This window comes from Macaca mulatta, chromosome 8 (assembly GCF_049350105.2).
Source record: "Macaca mulatta isolate MMU2019108-1 chromosome 8, T2T-MMU8v2.0, whole genome shotgun sequence".
Taxonomy (NCBI): domain Eukaryota; kingdom Metazoa; phylum Chordata; class Mammalia; order Primates; family Cercopithecidae; genus Macaca; species Macaca mulatta.
The window spans coordinates 988540-1011222 of NC_133413.1; the positions used below are offsets into that span (position 1 = coordinate 988540).

The 22683-nt window shown below is 47.3% G+C and overlaps 1 protein-coding gene and 2 long non-coding RNA genes across 13 annotated transcripts in view; 2 read left to right on the forward strand and 1 right to left on the reverse strand.

Annotated features, from left to right (window-relative positions):
* The first annotated feature begins 1276 nt into the window (after positions 1–1276).
* On the forward strand, positions 1277–12164 carry LOC114680154 (uncharacterized). The gene is made up of 3 exons (XR_013397002.1): positions 1277–1588; positions 7543–7667; positions 10769–12164. It is a non-coding gene; the product is annotated as an uncharacterized LOC114680154 (long non-coding RNA).
* LOC144330662 (uncharacterized) lies at positions 4620–8296 on the reverse strand. The gene is made up of 2 exons (XR_013397005.1): positions 7943–8296; positions 4620–7180 (listed from the first exon to the last, which is right to left on the reverse strand). It is a non-coding gene; the product is annotated as an uncharacterized LOC144330662 (long non-coding RNA).
* Positions 12165–18904: 6740 nt separating the features above from the next.
* FBXO25 (F-box protein 25) overlaps positions 18905–22683 on the forward strand; it is a 67114-nt gene continuing 63335 nt past the window's right edge. For 4 of the 11 annotated variants that reach the window (XM_015144664.3, XM_015144670.3, XM_028852278.2 and 1 more), the window contains exons 1-2: positions 18905–19013; positions 20373–20497. The gene's annotated coding sequence lies outside the window, so the exon portion shown is untranslated. 11 annotated transcript variants of the gene reach the window in all.

A 22683-nucleotide genomic window follows, 5' to 3' on the forward strand; every position in this document is an offset into this window, starting at 1 on the left:
CTCCACTCCTTCCTCTTCTCACGGTGCTAGTTATCACAAAACCCATTTGGTCTATTTCATTCACTAGTTTTTGGCTGTTCACACCTAGGCTTTATCTAGGCTATTTATCTAAAGTAGCCTTTTGAGGGTGGAATGAGGCAGGGACCCTGTTCCGCAGATGGAAGCCCAGTCCCCGGGCTGTGTGCTGGGTGCCTTGTTCCCCGACTTGGGAAGCTGCCTCCTGGAGTCACCGACTCCCATGCGAGACTCTGCCTCTGAGCTCTGCACTTTTCTGCTGACCTGTTAATGCCACACTGTTTTCATTACCATACCTTTGTATATATTTGCTTTCTCTTCCAATTTGGCTTTTTTTTCCCCAAAAAAATGTTTTAACTGTTTTTTCTCCTCAAACCTTTTAAATGTTATATTATTTTTAAAAATGTTAAAAACAAAAGTAGATGAGATAGGAGAGTCAGCTCCTATGTGTCTGTCCTCAGCATCAAAAAATCACCGAATCAGGCCCAATTTCATTGCCTCTGCTCCCCCACCAGCCTCTCCTCCTCCCCCAGACTCTTTTAAAGCCAATTACATTACTACACCATGTCATCTGGGAGCATTTCTGAAGGTATTTATTCACGTATATTCTTCTATATGTGCTCTAGAATCAGTTTGTTAAAGTCCCCATATATTTTCATGAATCTTGATGGAATGTTCACTGAATGCTAAGATGTTGGAGAATTTACTGTTATCCAAAGTCTAATATTCCCGTCTGAAACACTGGTGCTTCTCCTCCTCAAATTCTTCCTTTGTGCCTTTCAATAACATGTTTATAGTTCTCTAAAGGAAGGTCTTGCACATATTTTTGGATTTTGCTGCAACCGTGACTGTCATAGATTTTACTGTAGCCATGAGTGGCCCACGTTTGGGGTTCTATTCCCCGTCTGGTGACTGCAGAGTAAATAAATGCTAAGAAATCCCGGTATGGCTCTTGTTCTCTGCAATCCTGCCGAACTCTTGTGTTGATGTCAGTAATTTAATCATAGATTCTCTTGAATTCTATCTGTATAGAATCATAGCATCTGCAAGAAAATCAATCTTTTGCTTTACTTTTTTATTGTTTTATAGTTTTGGGGTTTTTTTGTACTTTTAAATTGTATGGCAATGGCTTGGAATTTCAATGTGTTGCTGAATAAGAGCAGTGATAATTGGCAGCACTTTTGCGTTCCTGATATTTATGGGCAGTGTATGCTTTCCATCTGCCTACTGTCTTTTTCCTGCCGACGTGTTTGATTTTTCCTGGTGTCTCTGTGTAGCCCTGTGCCATTCCTGGCTGGTGTCGTTCCTCTGGGGAAGAAGGCAGCTCTGCTGAACCAGCTACATCCCTTGGCCCGGCAGGAGGCAGGACGAGGGAGTGAGCTGCGCAAAGAAGACGTCCACCTGGGCTTGCTCCTCCGAACACCTTCAACACTCTCAGCCTCCTCTCCCACTCCGTTCTCCTCTTCTGAGCTTTCCCGAATCACCAGTGCGTGGAGGCGGCCTCTCGTTCCTGTCCACCTCATCACAGGCCGACACCCTAATCACAGACAACGGAAACGGCTCCTGGACTCAGGTGCGTTCTCACCTCCCACCTCTCCATTCCTCCTTCCCAGTGGCCCCCAGCCGTGGTGCCGTCTGCAGCCAACACTGGGGCAGAACCTGGCTTTGGGGCAACGAGTACTCCACGGAGTAGGTCAATGGGGTGGGGCATTCAGGCAGAGTGACACGCGGGTTTGCCCCAAACTTCACCTCTGGTGGGGGGTTCCTAGGTGTCCCACAAAGGCTGGGCCTGGCAGGGATCAGAGGGCAGGACTCTGCCCTGGCTGGGCCTGTTTCTGTCTACCTGCTCTTTCCCTCCCCTGCCCTGCTCATTGCCAAGTGTGTGGACATGAGATGCAGCAGGGACAGAGAGCTTGGACATGGGGGGGCCTGTGACCCTGGGGACTTAGGGAGCCTGCTTGGGTCACACCGTACCTCCTCTCTGCCCTGTGCCTGGTACTGAGCTGATAATGTGGGTTCTATTTTCCATCTGTCTGCATCATTTATGTTGAGAAGCTCCCAGTCGTCTGATTTGCCATGTTATCACCTCAGGACAGTTAAACAATTAACGGTTTAGCAGCAGGAAGGTAACTGCCACATACACAGTAAGTGTCCTGGTTAGAAAACAAGCAATCAGAGAAAATACACTTTGAAAAGAATTAGTGGGCAGCTGAGTTTCCTATCTTTCACCTGGTAGATTAATGGCTGTATGTCGACACAGCGACAGGCTAACATTTTCAAGTAGAAAGACATATGATTAAATCTCTCTTTTGATGTTTTCTGCAAATTGCTTCTCTAAGCTCTGCTTCCAAAGGGCAGCTCTCCAATTAGAGTCAGAGATTATTATTACGGGGTTAGCAATCACTCCTGCTCCCGTAGCTGACTCATTCTTTAACGTGCTAATTAGCAAATATATCCAGTGCCTTGTATCATATTTGACCTTCAGCGTTGTGTTCTTTTCGAACTGGAATCATTTCATGCCATTCCAATGAAATGGAGACATTGCTCTGAGGTTTCTGACCCCTCCCTCCAAAGGGCCCCGTGATCGGCTGCGAAGCCCAGGAAGATCAGCCACGTACACACCCCTCTCTGGATCATTATTTTCCAGAGATTGATGACTTAATAAGTTCACTTTCATTCAGCAAGTTTACCATCTCTCTTCTTAAAGCGATAGTTTGTGTGTTTGTGACGATTTGGAATTGTTAGTGAAGTGGACCTCACACTGGGGTCTGGAATTCTAAATTGCTACCTAACGGTCACTGTGAAGAGAGGGTGCTGTACCGACCGCGTCTGCACCCCACGGGGTCCAGAGAGGACCAGCTCATGGAGTTGGTCACGAATTCCCCTTCTCCTTTCTCTCCTCACTTCACGTAGGTACATTCTTTCTAAAAAGATTAAATGGCGTCGTATAAAATTGATATACCCGCTTCTCGCTCTTTCAGATTCCAGCGGCTCCAAGGCCCTCGGTCCTGGCCAGGCCCCTCCATGGTCACAGCAGTGATGGCCTCGTCCTTCCCACATGAGGGCCCCGAGGGTAACCCTGGATAACTCAGCATGATCTCCCACCCAAGGGCCCTGCCTGGAGCCTGAGTCCACCTCAGCTGGGTGTCCTTTCCCCCAAGCCCAACACACTCAGTCTCTGGGGATCAGGGTCTGTGCGTCTCTGGGTGACTGCTCCACCTGCCCCAGCAGGGCGCCGCGGGTGCATGGGTCCTGTGCCGGCATCTGCCTGGCTGTCACCACGGGCATCTGCCTGAAGGCAGCGGTTCTCCGCCTTCCCGCCTGCTGTGAACCTGGTTTCTGCTCCCTGGTTTCTGCCTGGCTCCCACGGAAAAGATCGCCACATTCTCTGCTTCTCTCCACTGTCTGCCCTCCTCCGACAGGCACGGCCATTTCTGTCGAGTGCCTCTGAACCTCAGAGTTCATGCAACGCTTGAGGTGAACAGAAAGCCCAGGTCTCCATTCAGGGCGGGTTCGCAGACTCTCATAGCCCGCACACTTGTCGCTCTCAGCAGCTATCTCAGAACCTGTTATTAACCAAGTGATGCGATTGGTCTCTCTTCTCATTAGACCATGACCTCTATGGGGACGCGAACCTGTTTATTCCCACACTGAGGCTTCAACCCAGGGCCTACACTTAGGAAATACCTGACATTTGTTGAGTTTGTGAACAGATGAGCACATCCTCCATTAAATGAAGCTGAGTGAAGTGAAGGCTGAGAGGAGATGGTGACAGCAGGAGATGCAGCTGTGGGGGCAGATTCTCCCTCTCAGTGACGTTGTCACCAATGCAGCAGCTGATCGGCAGCTGACTGTGTTGGGGTCAATTGGGCAGCTTCAGTCTGTCCCTCTGCAGAGATGGCTCATGGTGCAGATATGCAGCGAGCAGGCCTGGCTCTCCTGCAGGCCAGTCCTCACCCACCTGTGTCTCAATTTCCTCTTTTATAAAACAGTGACAAGGCAGTCCTCCCCTCATAGCAACGCGGGGGTGGCTGAGGGAGCTGTGAGCCCTTGTGCCTGGACTTAGGACAGGGTCTGGTGCCCTTTGAGACTGGGCCACCCTTTAAGCTCCAGCACTCCAGTGACTCCAGCAGCATCAGCTGTGCTCCGCTCCCACGAAGATGCTCTAGAATGTAGACATACCATTGCTTTCGTGGAACCAAGAGAGGAAAAACACTTCCAATTAAACTATGACAAGCCATGTAACTAAGATACATTCTGATTCCTGAAATGTGAGGCTGTGATCACCATGTGTGCCCCAGCATCTAGAAGACGCCAGGGTCCCAAGGGAAGACACTGAGGACCATGATGGGGTGGTGCCCAGTGGGGCGCGATGGCTGAGCAGGCTGGTGGGGGCCAGCTGCCAAGCCGGGTGGGCTAGAGCCCGGGTCCCATATCACCTCCCGGCCCAGGAGCTGGCAGAATGCACCTGCACGTGGTATTTGCTGTGGCTCCTGACTCTGCCAGCATGAAACACATTTATCTCAAAATTTCTTGCGAACACAAACTTGATATTTTTGTTCTTAGAATATTTACTGGGAAAGGGCATAAGGACAAAAAGGCACTTTGTTTAGTAACATTTTACTGAATTCGTATTTAATTCATCACAAAAGCATCTAAGCACCTTGGTGGACCCAAAACCACACCTGGAGACATGTCAGTCTCAGACCACAGTTGCTAGAAGGGCGCTTGTGACATCTCAACATGTTCCCAGGGGTCCCAAGACCTCAGCCTGGGACTCTGCACCCCAAAATGAGGTTTACAGCCCTTAGTCGGGTCTGCACGTTCTTAGCTTCTAGAGCAGCCTCCAAGATGGGAGCTCATTTACACCTGTACACCCTTGAGCACCCCAACTCTGAGCCTCCCCAGCAGCCAGGTGTTGTCCTGCTGTGCAGAAGCACTTGACTGTTTTTAACTGGTGTCGACACACTTCCTGTCATTTACCCTCATTGTGCGTGTAAACTGTGCCTACGCGATTCAGGTCGATGCTGTTGTGGGGCTTGTTAAGAACCCTGCTGCAAGGTGGGTTGCTGCCCCGGAGGCATCTTCTTCAAAGCCTGGATTTCTATTAGTTCGTTTTCAGGGGTGGAATGGCTGCATGCATTTCCCACCCGTGCACCCTGCCCATGGTAGACCAGAAGGAAGATTAGTAGGAAGGAGTTTGCAGCAAAAGAAATGTTTTTCCTAATCTCTAAGCAGGCTATACAGACTGTCCTAGCCTTATCTCACAGCCAGTAGTGAATTAATCAAAACCCAGAAAGCTGCTTCTGCAGGAGGGATGAGCACTGCTAAGAAGCTGCTGATAATGTCCTTCGGGTGATCCTCTTGTTTTTTTAAAACATAGACTTTTGTCTCCATTGGATTATTTCCCTTCTCTGAGGGCCCCTGCAGTGGCTCATGCTCAGATCAGCATGAGCCCAGATGCTCTGGGGTTACAGCACAATGACCACACCCAGCCCCTGGGTTACAGCACAATGACCACACCCAGCCTCTCGGTTACCTGAGGTGAGCACGGGTGAAGGGGAATGAGGAAGGCCCTGCTGCAGGAAGGGCAGCGCGGAGGGAGGGGCTCGAATGGGCCGGGGGGTCTGCTTTCTCGGGGAGGGGCCATGGGTGCAGGCGACAGACACACCTGAGCACTTGGGGAATCATCTTCCTGACTTCTCGGCTCTGGGCTCCAGGGTCCAGTCCGGCTCCCACCCACACAGAAGGAAAAGGATGAACAAACTGAAAATCAACAACTCTTCTTCACCCATCAGAGAACTGAGTCACCAGGCAAAGCACGGACCCCGAATCAGGAGGCACAGACAAGCGGGTTCCGAGGACCTCGGCTGACAGGAGCAGAACCTCTGCGGGGCCAGCGCCAGGGACCTGAGCTGCCCCTGATGAATTTCTGGAGATGCCACCTGGACAAATGAGAGAGAAAAAATCCAGGGGGACCCAGTCATGGGGGACCTGCACTTGGTGAATTTTACCTCTGAGAGCTCGACCAGGTTCCCACAGTAAAGAGAGGAAGAATCGGCCGGGTGCAGTGGCTGCGCCTGTAATCCCAGCACTTTGAGAGGCCGAGGCAGGCCAATTGCCTGAGCTCAGGAGTTCGAGTCCACCCTGGGCAACGTGGTGAAACCTCGTCTCTACTAAAATAGAAAAAATTAGCCAGGCATGGTGGCAGGCGCCTATAGTCCCAGCTACTCGGGAGGCTGAGGCAGGAGAATCGCTTGAACCCAAAGGCCGAGGCTGCAGTGAGCCAAGATCGTGCCACTGCACTCCAGCCCGGGTGACAGAGGGAGACCCTGTCTCAAAAAAAAAAAAAAAAAAAAAAAAAAAAAAAGGGAGAGTGGAAAAATCCCCTCCTACTTACAGCCAGAGGAAAGGGACTATTTTGAAATACACCCTGTTCTCATGAGGGCTGCTTCAGGGGGAATTATTTCACCAGAGTCTAACAGACCCGAGGTTTTCATCAGTCTAACTTACCTGGGGAAAAGCAAACCCCAACTCCAGCCCCCTCTGGCCTTCCTGTCCCACCCAAGGGGGAAGGGGAGATATAAACTCAGCAGCACTTTGTGAGGTCATGGCACAGGGCACAGGCTCTGGAAACTGGTCCTAAATCACAGGGCCGTGCGCACACCTTCCAACCACCACAGTTCCCTTTCTACAGGCCCCTCTGCAATAACGGGTGTTTCCCAGGAAGAATGCTCACTTCAGGCCTGACTCTCGGAGAACTGCCTTTCTGATGTTAAGGTGTCAGAGGGCTCGCTTCCAAACCCTGGGTTAAATCACTTAGTGGCACATTTAGCCATCACCCTGTGAGAGTTCAGAAAGAACGAACGTTCACATGCAAAGAAACAGTAAACAGGCCAGCACCGTGGCTCACGCCTGTAATCCCAGCACTTTGGGAGGCTGAGGCAGGCCGATTGCTTGAGCCTAGGAGTTCGAGACCCGCCTGGGCAATGTGGCAAGACCCCTCCTACACAAAAACTAGACAAATTAGCTGGGCGTGATGCTGCATGCCTGTAGTCCCGACTGCTTGGGAGGCTGAGGCAGAAGAATCACTGAGCCTGGGAGGTGAAAGTTGTAAGCCGAGATTGCCCCGATCCACTCCAATGTGGGCTGCGGGAGTGAAACCCTGTTTTAAAAAAAAAATGGAAAAAAGAAGAAACAGTAAGCAAGTTTGCTTCTCTACTCCTCCTCAAGGAGAAGCAGCCCTTGTCCCGTAATATTCATAAACCTGCTGTTGAGGGTTTTCAGGGAGTCTTCCCTTTCTCTCCTGTGTATGTGTAACAGCCTCTCCTGTGCCCTGCTGACGTCTCCCTGGCATTGTTTCTGCTCCAAGTGCCAACTTGGGGTTCAGGTCTCACTGTTACCAGCCTGGTGTCTGCACCATCCCTTGTGGTTTTCTTAAACTCTCCTCACAATTTTGTCCACAGTCCTTTTATTAAATCCTCCTTAAACGATCCTAACTTGAATGTTTCTTTGTTTTTTCTCTAGTGGGACTCTGACTGACACCCCTGAGAAGGCAGAGGAGGATCAACAATGTAACATAGACCCTCTCTATCCCCTTTGGCAAATACACACGTCACGTGGTTGCTGTTGTCTGTCTTAATTTGGATGGTGTAAGTACTTGCCACTTCACTCATCTCTCCCTCACCTCCTCTTGAGAGAAGGGCAGAGAAATGTCGACACCACAGCAAACCACAATGAGTACCCAAGCGCCTACAGGACCACGGGGAATTCTGGGCACCGCTCTGCCAAGAATCCTTCCTACCCCCTATTTTCTCAACCAAAATGCTGTCTAATATACTTTCCTCACTTCCCTGTACCCACATGAAAAGTGCTTGGAAACTGACATTGGGTCAAGCATACAGAAATAGTCAGTATTTAGTTTTACCTCGGAAATTGTGGTCGTTCTGTTATTTATAGCGTCTGTGGAAAATGCTCATTTGCTCTTGGAATCCAACATTCTTCATAGGATGTCAAGCAATGTTTTCCAGGCACACAGAGTTTATATAGTAGAGCCACGAGCGTTTCATCTGTCCTTCTTGCTGGCACCCACATGGGCCACACCGCACCTGGCCGCTCAGCACAGGAAGAGCAAAGTGTGAACTGAATATTGGCATCCAGCTGGGCCTCGTCCGGAGGTTGGCAGACATCTGAGTATGTCACGCTTTGCTCCTCCTGTGCTGCATTTGTTCCACGAATGTTGATGGCACAACGACCACACCCAGACCCTCTGTTACGTCCCCTGTGGGAGGTCAAATAAATGAAAATGACTTGGTGCTGTCTTCAGAGAGGCTGCAGTTCAGCCCAGCCACGTGAGGTCACCATGAAGACCACCTTTTACCCAGAGCCCCTCAGGACTAGTGTGGAGATTTGGGGAGCCTGAGTCTGCCCAGATTCTCTGATTTGAATAGAGCAATAACACTTCCATTTGCTTTACATGTTAAGTGAAAGCCCAATCAGTCACTGGAACAAAGAGTTTAAGGGTTTAAAAGTCAGGTAGGAACGCACTGATCTGTAGCAGGGTTCCAAGCCTGTCTACCCAGGATCAGCTGGAAAGATGTTTGATAATGGACGGTACAGTTTTACCACCATTAAAATGAGCGACACCTGGTGGAGGAATGTTCCAGAGCTTTAGCAAGCTCTGCAGGCGAGCCTGGGTACACAGCCTGGCAGACTTGGGAGCCATGTGTCTAGACCCGGGTTGAAGGTGGTGCTGGGCATTAGGGCGACAAGCTGCTTGTTTATGCCCAGACTCCATCCCAGAAAATCTGTGTGGGCATGACAGGGCTTGAGCATCCATATTTGAAATAAACAGTGCAGTATTGCAGGTGACTCTAGTGCAAGCAGCCTGGGGACCACAGGTGGAGAAGCATGGTGCAGAGGACCCCGAAATACAGGAGCACAGCACCAGCACACGTGCCGTGGCTGGGGTTCTGCAGATGATGGCTTCAGCTCCACAGATGGTGGTTTCCCTTATAACCATTTGAGGCTTCACTTAAAAAGAACAGTGGATATTTCTGAGTGGTGGAATGATGAGTGGTTTGTAAATGTGTCTTCCTTATGTTTGTCTGAACTTTCTGGTTTTTTTTTCTATCTTTATCCATTTATTGATGCAATAAATATTAAGCATATAGTATATGCCACCTACTATATTGTTTCAGCAAAGTGATAGTGATTAATAATGTAACAATATACTAATTAATATAGAAGCACAACTAAGAAATCTGTCTGCTTTCTAAGCAATAATTTTGGAGAGGCACTTTTATCCTCCATAGTTTGGTTCTTGGCCTCCTCATTCATAGAAATCATATTATATACACTACCCAGGGCCTTGTCAAAGCCTATTTAATCAATAGCAAGCTGACGTATTTTATTTGCTCCCTCTGAGTTGACTCATCTATTTTACAAACGTGCGGGGTGAGGCTTCCTCTTCTTCTTCAGGTTCCTTTCCCTTATCTTTTTATTTTCTGCAGCCTCTTATTGTTCATAACCACACTTCTCTTATTTGTCATCTTCCCCGCTTTGAATCTCTAGTTAATATAGGAAAAGCTTCATACAAAGTACTGACAATGGTAGCAAATCAGTATCCTAATGTTCTACAGCTGTATTAAACAAGCAAAGAGACTGTCAAACTTTAGCAAGTAAAACAGCCACAGAATCTGCAAATATCTCCCTTTACCAACCTTCTTCATGCATTCTTTCAGTTACACTGTGTAATGAATAGACTCTTCTGGCCCAGAACAATAACATCCATAGAGAAGACTGCTTACACGAGAAATGCGTTCTGTAATTTGTCCATTCATTCATTTATTCACCAAGTATTTGTTTAGTGTCTGCTATGTGCCTGGACCTCGGATGCGGTAGACAAAAGAGACAAAAATTTCCGCCCTGGTGACGCTTATGTCTTGCTGGTAGAGACAGACAGAATAAATAGGTAGAAGACACAGTATGTTAAAAGTTGGAGAAATAAGCACGTGTGAGGGGTCCCTGAGTGTGTGGAGTGGCAGTTCTAACTGAAATAGTAAGGGGAGTGCTAATAAGCAGTGGCTTTTGAGCAAACCCTTGATGAGGTGAGGAACTACTCATGCCGTAAAAGACACCTGCAGGTTAGGGTGTCCTCAGGTTGAGAAGTGCCTCATTTCACGCCAACTTTTCAACTTGAAAGATACAGTTTTTGTGTGATACTGCACAGATACTGTCTTACTGGGCAAATTTCCTTCCATCCTAGGATAATAAAAGGTAAAACCAGAGGGCACTTTACACATCATAGCAAGAATCACAATGAATCTGTGTTTCCTTCTCATGAGTGCCCTTTTAAAGTTTGATAGCTCAACAAGTATTGTAGACTGTACAGTTGTCCTTCAGTGGAAGGAGAAACATCTACACAAAGTATGTCATTTATTTTCTTCTCAAGCTCTTTCTTTAAAATACCTGCCATTTGCCATGGACCTCTAAGGCTGTCTGGCTCATAATGTTAGCAGGATCTTTTCTATTTGTGTAATTTGCTCCCGGTAGGGCAAAAAAATCTCGAAATAATAATATTCTTGCATTTCTTTCCTCTGCCTCCTTCTACATGACTCCGCACTCACTAGTTGATTACGGCATCCACATTGCCTTGAAAAGAAGTAGGAATTTTTTTTTGAGCTGAAATGAAAAGTGGAAGAAAGATTAAATATTCCTTTTTTTTTTTTTTTTTTTTTTGCTTCCCAAACAGGAACAGTACAACATGAGGAAGTGGAATCAATGCACAGAAATTAAGCTAATATCTTCAGTCTTTGTAACATCACTTGAGCAGCTTCACAAAGTCACTCATGCCTAGTGGCCCTATTAGTTGCTCTTCTCCCATCAATGTGCTTTGGAATTTCCATCAGTAGCTGGCTATGCATTAGTCATGGATCAGACAGCAGAAAGACACAGACCTTGCCAAGTCCCACCTAGGTAGCTACACAGGGAGCCCTCTATTGACCATGGCCCAGAACATGTGCAAGCTACTTTCCATATGAGAGGGAGGGGCACTGGATTAAGAACCTGGTGACTGAGGAGGAAATATCCCCACCAGTGCTTTGGTGGGACTAGAAAATGGAGCCCACTCCTGACACTAGGAAGTGCCCATCTGAAGTTTAATTGAAGACAAAAATCCCAATTTTGGTGCCCAAATGTCTCTGCCTTTTGAAATTATCGTGTAAATTCACTGATAATTCTCTTAGATTCATGTGGAGACATTAGTATTTTAACTGTTATTCATGCCTTTTAAGGTGATCTTTAGAAGACCCTACATTGTGTTCTACTTGCTTGGCAGGGCTCCCTCCTAGAAATTGAGACAATAAACTTATGCACATGTGGACTGCAACATCAGAGCCCTGGTTCTGTTGAGTAAAAGTATAGAGAATTTTTCGGAAAACAGGCAGAAGTGTGGGTATTTTTGCTATTCTTTGCTTCACTTATCTACAGAGGTGGATCAAGACACCTGGGAAGTGGAAAATGTGGGTTAGCAAATAGAGAAGAGGCTGCTACTAGGCTGGGAAGTGCCTCCCTCATTTACAACTAGCCAGAGACACTGAACTTGGCTGTCCAGGCAAGCCTGGGTCCTGGGATATATGAAATAAACTTTGGCCTTTATACCGACTTATTCCTCAAGCCAAGTTGTTTCACCAACTTCGTTCTGAAGATCCAGACCCCAGTTGGCATGAATCCATCCCCCTTGCCATCTTCAGCCCTCCCGGTGGAGCGGAGGTTCTCACCTAAATAGAGAAGCTAAATTTCTACGTCCCGATTTTACCTTTTCCATGTGTACATCAGGCATTTTTCTCCAAAAGATTGGAATCATTTGTGTTGACATCTTCACTTATTCAATTCTACTTTCTCTTCTAACTTAGTAAGGATCTCTGCTAGTTGAATTGGCTTTAATTTCTTTTTCTCCCAGAAGTTATTGGAAGAATGCCCATTAACCATTTCACCATATTATTTCTATAAACCAAATTAATTTTCCAGAATGTGCAGCATATCACCATAATGATTTGCTAAGACCAGTTGCATTAGAAAATATTGCCTTTCTATTTTTTCTGTATTTTTAAATTCAATCAAAAAGGAATTAACTTCTGCTGACAAAACCGCTTGGAAAAACCCATGCTGTTTAACACGCAATTTTCCTATCTTCGGTTTACTAGCTTCTTTGCCAAAACCCTGGTAGCGCGGCATCTGTGGCAAGTTGTCATCATTTGTACAACTAGTGGCCCTAACTGGAAACTTGGAAAATTCCCACTCCTGGACAGTCTGGCACATGGAAACATTCTTCTCAAGATGTGTTAGAATAAAGACTCATTAATGAACAGAAAACACCAACAGCTCTCATAGTTTACAATAGGCACAGGCCCAGTGTGGGGCTGGCGGTGGCTGGAATTGGCTTGGGGGAGTGGACCAAGTGCACCCCTTCCCGGCTTCTCATTCAGTGTTGTCTCATGGGCAGTGTGAAATTAGCCGTGGTTGGAGTCTATACATAACAGAAATTAGCAAACGCTACAAATAAGGGCTACCTCACACTCCTGCCCCTCTTCAGAAGAGCTGGGTTTTCAGCTCACCCTGGACATAATGCCCCTGGCTACCTGGGCCATGGCCAGGGTCTGAATGTTTGGTTCCCCTCTAAGATTCCTATGTTGAAATCCTAATCCCCATGTGACAGTGTTAGGAGGCAGGGTCTTGAGAGGTGATGAGGTCACGGAGAGGAGCTCTTGTAAATGGGATTAGCGCCCTCAGAAGGAGACCCCAGAGAGCTGCCTCTCCCCTCCAGTCACAGTGGGCAGGAGATCTGGGTGAGTGAAATCAGAGGCTGTCTGAGGGCCAGCTGAGAGGTCCTGCTGCCTGGATACCCAGCCACCAGTGGCCTCATATTTGGTGGACATAGGGAGAGAGGTCTAGGAATTCCAGGCTCAAATGACAACAGAGAGAGACACCATCTGTTGTATGAGCAAATTGCAGCCAGGAGTTTGGTCTGGGTCTGAATTCTGCCATCCCTGCCTGGGCTGTGTGCATCTCATTGCTCGGATCTCATGTAAGGCAACAGAGAAACAAAAAAGCCATGCCACCATGGAAATAACCATTAACATGATGAGCAAACACTGATGCCACATCTGACATGACTTTGTGGCCTTGGCCCCTCCCGGCGTTTCAGCAAAAATTGTGCCCTTTGGATTGTGCATTTCCAGCTAGATCTGCAGCCCGTCTGTTGCATCTCTCTTTCCATTCCTTCTCCACCATTAGAGGTAGATATTCAAGGCTCCAAAAAGTATAAGACTTTCGTCTCGCCTTCAGAGGGCTTTCAGTCTCCATGGGGAACTCAGGTTTTTTTTTCTTTTTCTTTTTTTTTTTTTTAGTAGAGAGCAGGGCTGGGCTAAGATTTAAATAACTGAAACAAATCATAAGATGCTGAGTTTCCTGGAAGACAACCTAGGCCATACCATCCTGGACACAGGAAAGGGCAAAGATTTCATGACGAACACACCAAAAGCAATAGCAACAAAAGCAAAAATTGACAAATGGGATCCAATTAAACTTAAGAGCTTCTGCACAGCAAAAGAAACTATCAGCTGAGAAAACAGATCATCTATGGAATGGGAGAAAATATTTGCAAACTATGTATCTGACAAAGGTCTAATATCCAGCATCTATAGGGAACTTAAATTTACAAGAAAAAAAAAACACCCCATTAAAAAGTGGGCAAAGGACACGAACATACACTTTTCAAAAGAAGACATACATGTGGCTAACAAGCACATTTTTAAAAGCTCAGTATCACTGATCATTAGAGAAATGCAAATTGGGCCGGGCGCGGTGGCTCAAGCCTGTAATCCCAGCACTTTGGGAGGCCGAGACGGGCGGATCACGAGGTCAGGAGATCAAGACCATCCTGGCTAACACGGTGAAACCCCATCTCTACTAAAAAATACAAAAAAAAACTAGCCGGGCGAGGTGGCGGGCGCCTGTAGTCCCAGCTACTCGGGAGGCTGAGGCAGGAGAATAGCGTAAACCCGGGAGGCGGAGCTTGCAGTGAGCTGAGATCCGGCCACTGCACTCCAGCCTGGGCGACAGAGCCAGACTCCCTCTCAAAAAAAAAAAAAAAAAAAGAAATGCAAATTGAAACCATGATGAGATACCATCTCACACCAGTCAGAATAGCTATTACTAAAAAGTCAAATAATAACAGATGCTGGCAAGGTTGCAGAGAAAAGGGACACTTATATGCTGATGATAGGAGTGTAAATTAGTTCAACCATTGTGGAAGGCAGTATGGTGATTCCTCAAAGAGCTAAAGGCAGAATTGCCATTTGACTCAGCAATCCCATTACTGGGTACATACCCAGAGGAATAGAAATTGTTCGACCATAAAGATGCATGCATGTGTATGTTCATTGCAATCCACAGCTTACTGCAAGCTCTGCCTCATGGGCTCAAGCAACCGCCCCACCTCAGCCTCCTGAGTAGCTGGGACCATAAGCCCACACCACCCTGTTCACAATGGCAAAGGGAAGAAATCAACCTATTGCCCATCAATGATAGACTGGATAAAAAAGAAAAGTGCTACATATACACTGTGGAATACTATGCAGCCATAAAAAAGAACAAGATCCTGTTTTCTGCAGGAACATAGAGGGAACTGGAGGCCATCATCCTCATATCCTAAATTACGAGAACACACGAACACACAGAGGGGAACAACACACACTGGGGCCTACTTGAGGTGGGAGGGTGGGAGCAGGGAGAGGATCAGAAAGAATATCTGTTGGGTACTAGGCCAATACCTGGATGTTGAAATAATCTGTACAACAAACCCCCAAGACATGAGTTTACCTATGTAACAAACCTGTACATGTAGCCCTTAACCTAAAATAACAGATTTTTTTAAAGATACTGGGTTTCTGAAGTCCCCAGGAGGTCAGGAGGAAGAGAGAACATATGAGACAGGCGTGGTCAGTGAGGAACTTGCAGGGGTGGCAGAGGGGCAGGGAGCAGCAGAGTTTAAGCAGAGGAACCAGAAGCCCAGCCCTGGGCCCACCTCTGCCTTCCCGTGTGTGCGCCTAACTCAGCTTTCAGGTGAGAGCTGGAGCTCAGGAGGTTACGTGCTCACTTGGAGTTGCACGTCTAGGAATCCAGATGATGGTCCCACGTCTGCTGTGCGCCTGCCCTAGTATATTGCTAGGACGGCCAACCTCCACTCAGGGGCTGCAGCCGGCCAGCTGGCATCTACCAGGCTCAGCTGAGAGGGGTTCAGGGCCTAAAGGAGCTGTGGCGCGCCAGGTCTAGGCTGCCTGCTGGCTGCTGTCGGGATGAATCCTGTTGTAGATTGATTCTTTTTAGCAACCAGAGATTTTCAAACGTCAATGGCCATACAGTCTCCATGTTATCCTTCCCATCCTGGCACCACTCACTCCTTGTGCTGCAGCCACCATGGGTGCCTGAGTGAACAGCCCCCAAATTCTATTCTAACTCCTTATTTAAAAGATAAGGAGACCTAAGACTGAGGAATTTGAAATAAATAAGCAAACTGGCCTGCCTGAGTTCACTATAGCTGCCTGCTGGCCTGTGACTCTCACAGCTAGTACAACCTTCCAGCACCTTCCACGACTGGTTTCTGTAAGAGGGGATTGTTTTTCTCCCAGTCCCCCTAAACATTCTGTAGGTAATTACAGCACTCATGGCCCCATTTTCTCACTGTGTTATTTGCCACCCTGGGTCTGTTCAGATGGCAATCTCCTGAAAACCAGGCACCTCCTCCTTGTACCCATGGCACCGTCGTGGTGCCTGGCTGCTGTCAGCACAGAGCATTAGCTCTGAGACACCTCCTCCTTGTACCCATGGCACTGTCGTGGTGCCTGGCTGCCGCATTAGCTCTGAGAGTTGCCCTCCCAGTTCCACGTCAGGTGGTAGTGTTTTGTTTTGGTGGCTTGGTTCATTTTTTCTAACTGCAGTATTATCACTGCATGGAAAGCAGAAGTAGTCTTCCCAAGTTGTGTAAAGACCCCATTAAACAGACACCACATGCTTCAGAGAGGCAGGAACAGGAAGAAGGAAGGGATTCCCTGTGCTGGAAGGAAACCAAGTCTACATTGTCCTGAGAGTCAGGGACTACACCTGTCTGTGCAGCATTTGGGAAGGTCAGAGGAGACAACTGTGTAGTGTGCACTGGAGAAGCATGGGTCCCCTGTGCTCACCACCACCCTAAGCCCCTGTGAGGCAGGGGGCACCTGGTACACTGTGACCAGCACTCTCCCAAGCTTCCTGCCAGGAGGAGCTCTAACTCTGGACAGTGGCCGTAACGATGGGCTTACATTTCCCCAACTCCTTAGATACTGTAAGGTTTTTCGCTTAAAGAAAATTTTAAAACATGATTTTTCAACAAATTGATTGCCAAAAAATCTCTGTGGTTAAGGAGGCACCTCCCTACTGGTCACTGCTTCCCCATGCCAAGCCTTCTGTCTGGGCAACTGCTCCACAATCTCCAGCTGCACCACGTGTTTACAAATGCGTTTCTCCCCGCCCCTCGGGTTTTTCTCCTCCTCCAGCGGTGAAATTCCAGAGGGCATTGAGTGGGTTACTCTTCACAAGCACAGAGTTAAGCCCAGGCCTGGTAGAAAGCACACAAAGAAGACCCAAGATCATGCATATGCTGACCCATGTTGGAGGGAGCTGCGGCATGACCTCCTGCTGTTACTCTGTGGGTTCCTGATCCTGTTCTGTAGGTTTCTGCTGTTACTCTTTGAGTTCCTGCTATTACTCTGTGGAATCCTGCTGTTACTCTGTGGGTTCCTGCTGTTACTCTGTAGGCTCTGCTATTACACTATGGGTTCTGATGTTACTCTGTGAATTCCTGCTGTTACTCTGTGGATCTCTCTGAATTCCTGATCTTATTCTGTGGACTTCTTTTGTTGCTTTGTGAGTTTCTGCAGTTAGTTTACCTCTTTACCATCCAGACAGGAATTCTTTCACTAGGAATTGTGTGGATGCTGGCCAGCTGGGCTAAGTTTAATATTACTGTGTCCCCTATTGTGGTGGTGGGGTCTTGGCTTGGCAATTTCTACTAATACTCCATATGCAGTTAACCTTGACCCATTAGTGGAAGAAAAATAAAATCTCAGGCCTCCAAACTTACTACGCCAAAGGGAAAAGCGCGCGCGCGCGCACACACACACACACACAGCCTTCCTTTTGTTCCCTAAAGCTTACTTTATCTTTTGTGAAATGTAGATCTACTGAGTATGAGATAGATGCATAACCCTCCCCCATACCTGTCTTTCCACATGTGAAATTTAGATTTGCTGTACTCTCATTAGAGCCTCAGAAGAATGTGACCACTTGCCTCATAGCCTATTCTCCCATCTTTCTCCTGCTGGCGCTTTTCCCTTTAAATATTTGGAAAAAAGTATAGGCCATAAATCCTACTGTAACCTGTGTTTGTTTTTCCCCAGGCACGTCCACAATTTGGCAAAATAAACCTCTAAATCAATTGAGATCTGCCTCAGACACTTTTTGGTTTACACAACAATCCAATCATAGATTTATTTGTAAATACACCTTCACAAGTTAAATCACAGAGCTCCTGAGCATTATTTATAATGGCAAACTATTGCAAACATTCTAAAGCCCATCGTAGACGTCATAGAGACTATTCGAATAAATTGATACATTTATATAACGGAATAATCTGCAACCTTGAAAGGAATGAAGGAAGGAATAGAGAGGGAAAGGAAGAAAAAGGAGAGAGCCAGGGAGGGACAGACAGGTGTTTAAATTGGGGATGTGCAAGCAGTATTGCCTACTTCATTGCCTTCACATTATTTAAAAACGTGGTCAAGAAACACTATTATAATAAGCACATCAGAAATAACTTCTAAAATTACTTTTCCAAAATACGAATCCATACTATACATTTCCTGTAATGTGCACCAAATGTAGATGCACACATCTTTAACAAGGAAAAGACTAATACTCATATTTGCTTGCTACACACCAGACGCTGTTTTAAATGTTTTGCACACGCTAACTCATTTGTTCTTATAGAAATCCTGTAGAGCTCACCGCCACCTCCATGTTTCTGGGAGGAAACTGAGGCACAGGGGCTGCGGCTCCCGGAATCACCTGGCCTTCTCGGCCACGCCTGCCTCTCCCCCTCCAGCCGCCCCACATTCTTTTTTCCTAATTGGAAAAAACTATTCACGCTGCTCTTCCAGGGCATTTCAACCTTCTAGAAAGATCTGACAAGATTCCAAACTGTTCTTATAAAGAGAAGCTGCTCGTGCCTGAACGCTGAGTGTGAGCGCGCAGTGATGCCCGAGAGTGCAGGCACCCCGGGCTAGGCGCCTAGCCGGGTGGAAACACGGCCGCAGGATGGAAATGCGGCGGCGGGGCTGCCCAGGCTCCTGTGGGACCCGCGCGGCGCGGGCACGCGCATGCTCTCACGGGCACGCACATCCTCCGGGACGCGCCTCTTCAAGACACGCGAACGCCTGAAGGCCCTGGCCGGCGTCCTCCCGCGAAGACCTGGACCGGCATCGTCCTCCGCCGCGCAGGCCTAAATCTCAGGTCTTCACCGTCATCTCCGGGCGATCGCAGGGATCGCGGGCACCGACCCCGCCCGTCCCTGCCCACCCGAGCCCCACCCTGCGCCTCCGCGCCTCCGCGCCTCCACGCCCTGCTCTCTAGACGCGCGGACAGAGGGGCGGTGCCTACTACGCAGGCTCACGCTGCTGGCGTCAGGACCCGGCAGCAACACTGCCACGCGCATCCGCGCTGGCCAATCAGCGCGGCCAGGGGCGGGGCTTCCCTGCGGCGCGCCGGGAGTCAGCGGCCCACTTCCGGCAATAATCGCCGCGACGCCGTCAGGTGCGGGCCCAGGTCGCTGGCGCGCCAGGTGGGCACTGGGGGCCGCGGGCGCGTCAGGTGAAGACTGGGGGCCGCAGGCGCGCTAGGTAGGTACAGGGGTGCCGCGGGCGCGTCAGGTGAAGACGGGGGACCAGCGGGCGCGTCAGGTGGGGACGGCTGGCCACGGGCGAGTCAGGTGAAGACCGGGGACGCCGGGCGCGTCAGGTGAAGACGTGGGGGTCGCGGGGGCCGCGGGGGCGTCAGGTGGGGGCCGGGGACCGCGGGCGCGTCAGGTGGGGACGGGGTTGCCGCGGGCGCGGCAGGTGCGGACGTTGGACCGCGAGCGCGTCAGGTGGGGTCGGAGTTGCAGCGGGCGCCTCAGGTGCGGACGTTGGACCGCGGGCGCGGCAGGTGGGGTCGGAGTTGCAGCGGGCGCCTCAGGTGCGGACGTTGGACCGCGGGCGCGGCAGGTGGGGTCGGGGTTGCCGCGGGCGCGTCAGGGGGGGACAATGGACCGCGGGCGCGTCAGGTGGGGTCTCGGGGGCGGCCGGCGGGTGTGGAGGGTTCGGGGAGCCGCCCACAGGTGCACCGCGTGTCCTCAGCCGCTTCCCCTGCCCACCTTCTGCCGCCCTTTCCCGCCCCCACCCTCCTAGGCCCTTTTGCGGGCCCGAGCTTGTGTCCGCCTCGCTGGGCAAGGTGTTTCGGGGACTCCTCCTGCCCGCGTTTGCCCTCCGGGCCCGGCCCTTGCCTCTTCGCCGGTGGACACCTGCCTGGGTGTGACCCTGCGTTTCTCCAGGCCACTCTGCCCCGTCTGCTGCTTACCTTAACTTACTCCTCTTTTTCCCTACTCCTGGTCTGTGGCTCTGGCTCTGTCTCCTCCCTTTAATTCTTTTCCATGCTTGTTTTTCTTGCAGCAGACACTAAGTTTGCTTCCTTCCCCCTACAGTAAGCTCAATTTGACCTTTTTCTCAATTAGATTCCACTTCTATCCTTGGGCCTATTCAAACTCATTTTGAAAACTAAAGAATCTAGAGAATAACTTCTTCCCTTATGAAGCTGTCTCTTGCTGCCTCCAAATCCTTAGCATCCGGCCCTAATCAGAAAAGACGTTTACTCTTTCATATTCTGTTTTCTCCTCGTCTTTACATGTTTTCCTTTCCCATGAGGAATCTGTGATTATCTCTGAGTCCTTCTTAGAGTAAATCTTATTTTTGACTCTCGGCCCTCAGTTTGCCATTTTTTTGATGTCCTTTCTGGATCAAATTTGTCCACACTTACAAGCAAAACACATAGGGAATCACATGTGGTCTTTTGAAATGGACTGGAGTTTTCTTTCCTATCTTGTTTTCCTTGTTTTAGTGTCTTTATATTTAGATTCATCATTACTTGAGATCATATTAGTGATATGTAATAGACGGTTAAAAAATGTTAGAAAGCTTATAATTTAATGGCATCTGTTTTTATAGGGTTTTCAGGAGCTGCTATTATAAACATATAGTGGTTAGGAGCATGGATCCTGGAGTGAGACTCCATCAGTTTGAATCCCAGCTCTGCTAAACTCTTTGCCTCCGTGTCTTCGTCTATAAAAGAGGTAATTAAACTTGTAAAACAAGAATAATGTTTTCTACCTTGGAAGACAGTGTGAGGATTAAATGAGACAACATATGTAGATTGATTAGAGTAATGCCTAGCCTATGGTAGGCTCTAATAAATGTTTGCCTTTATTATTGTTAAGCAAAAAATATGCTTGTTGAAGGAAATACCTTTTTTTGTTCTGAGTCTGTCATGACAAGAGTTTCCACCAGCAAATGAACTTCATAAAGTCCTTTTCTACTGAAGTACCTCACCCACATGTCCTACCACATGAAATAGAAATTAAGGGAAGATTTAAAATAGTTCATCATTGCAGGCTCTCTGAAATAAATTGGCATAAAATGTGCTTAAAATTTGCAAATTATACAAGCTACACCCTTTGAGTGCTTGTTCTTAAAAATTTAATAATTTTCAGGAGTAATTTCTAGTTTTTTTGTATTTGCAGATTCCCAAAACAAAGGTAATTTTAATTAAGCGTATAAAGCTCTAGCAATTCACATTATTTTTTAGCTGAACAAATACATTCCCATTAAAAGCAGTGGGTCGTCATCATTCTATAAAACTTTAGTAACATTGTTTTCTGATTTATAAACTCAGATGCCTCAGATTGGGAGTATTTTTGAAAATTTGAGATCCAGACCCCAGACCTTTTAAATTGCAACTTGTCTTTTTTTGTTTTTTTTTTTTTGTTTTTTGTTTTTTTTTAATCTGCATCCAGAGTTTGTGCTTTAGTTCATGAGCTGTATAGATTATGCTTTAAGATAAAACTTCATTGTGATCCAAAGAGCATACCATGACAAATCTGTGAGGTACACATATCTTCAGAAAAACAAATCTTTTCCTCTGTGTTGAAAATAAAGAATTTGGGCATGGACTATTTTTTTATTTCTATGGCTGCATTTCACTCCTTTCAACCCTTACAAAATCAAACTTAGCAGCTGAGAAATTCAGACCAAACTATTCATTTCTCACTGAGTTGCTAAAATGAATTATCTGTAGAGTTTAGGTAGTTGTAAAAGAATTGGTTATAGTAATGGAAACACTAGGCAGGCTCTTTATATAAATGTTTTAGAGATTGTGAAACTAGAAGATAAGTGTATTAAATGATAAGTGGGCATAGTATCCCAACAAATAAGTACGATGTTTGTGTGTTACCAAGTTTTAAAATATTTTGTTAGCTGAGGATACCGGGATGTACATAGGAAGTCATCTAGATAAGGTTCTGTTGGCAAGATGTTTGTTGCCTAGTTGTTATTTTCTGTCTCCATGTTTTTCATTTGATCTGTCCTACAAGCCCTAGAAAATTTTTATTCTCAAAACAACACTGCTCACTAATCTGTTGCTGAAAAACTTTTGATTACTTACAGAATAAGGTCTAAACACCTTTGATATTCTTTGATATTCTTCTATGATCTGGCTTCTAGTCATTTTTGCAGCTTATGTACCAGTCCTCCCGTGAACTTTCTCCATTTTATGCAATCTTTTCTGCTTATTTTTCTCAAATCATGGCACACATTTTGACCTTTATACTTATTCACCCACCATTCCCATGATTGATATTTTTTGCCTTGCTTCTCCATTCATTTAAGATCTAACCATACTTTAGGGCGAAGATCAAGTCCTAGTTTCTCGTCAGAGCTTTCCCAACTGATTTGCTTTCTGCTCAAATTTAGTTATTCTCTCTTTACCACAAGTTACAAGATTGTGGACATAATGTGTATGTATGTATACATGCACACGCACATATCTACACATAAACATACTTTATTATATTACATTTGTATGGAATTTGTGTGTGTTTTGCTATTGTTCTTTTTTAGTTCCTTAGCTAAATTGCACACTTTTGAGGGCAGGAACACCTAGCATAGTAACATTTAGTTGGTGCTCAAATGTTTGTCATTGAAGTAATCCTGTATTTGGTCTGTTAGCAATATTTTCCAGGATTATCCACTTGGTTTTTTTTTTTTTTTTGAGACAGAGTCTCGCTCTGTCGCCCAGGCTGGAGTGCAGTGGCGCAATCTCGGCTCACTGCAAGCTCCACCTCCCGGGTTCACGCCATTCTCCTGCCTCAGCCTCCTGAGTAGCTAGGACTACAGGCGCCCGCCACCGCCCCCGGCTAATTTTTTTTTTTGTGTTTTTAGTAGAAACGGGATTTCACCGTGGTCTCGATCTCCTGACCTTGTG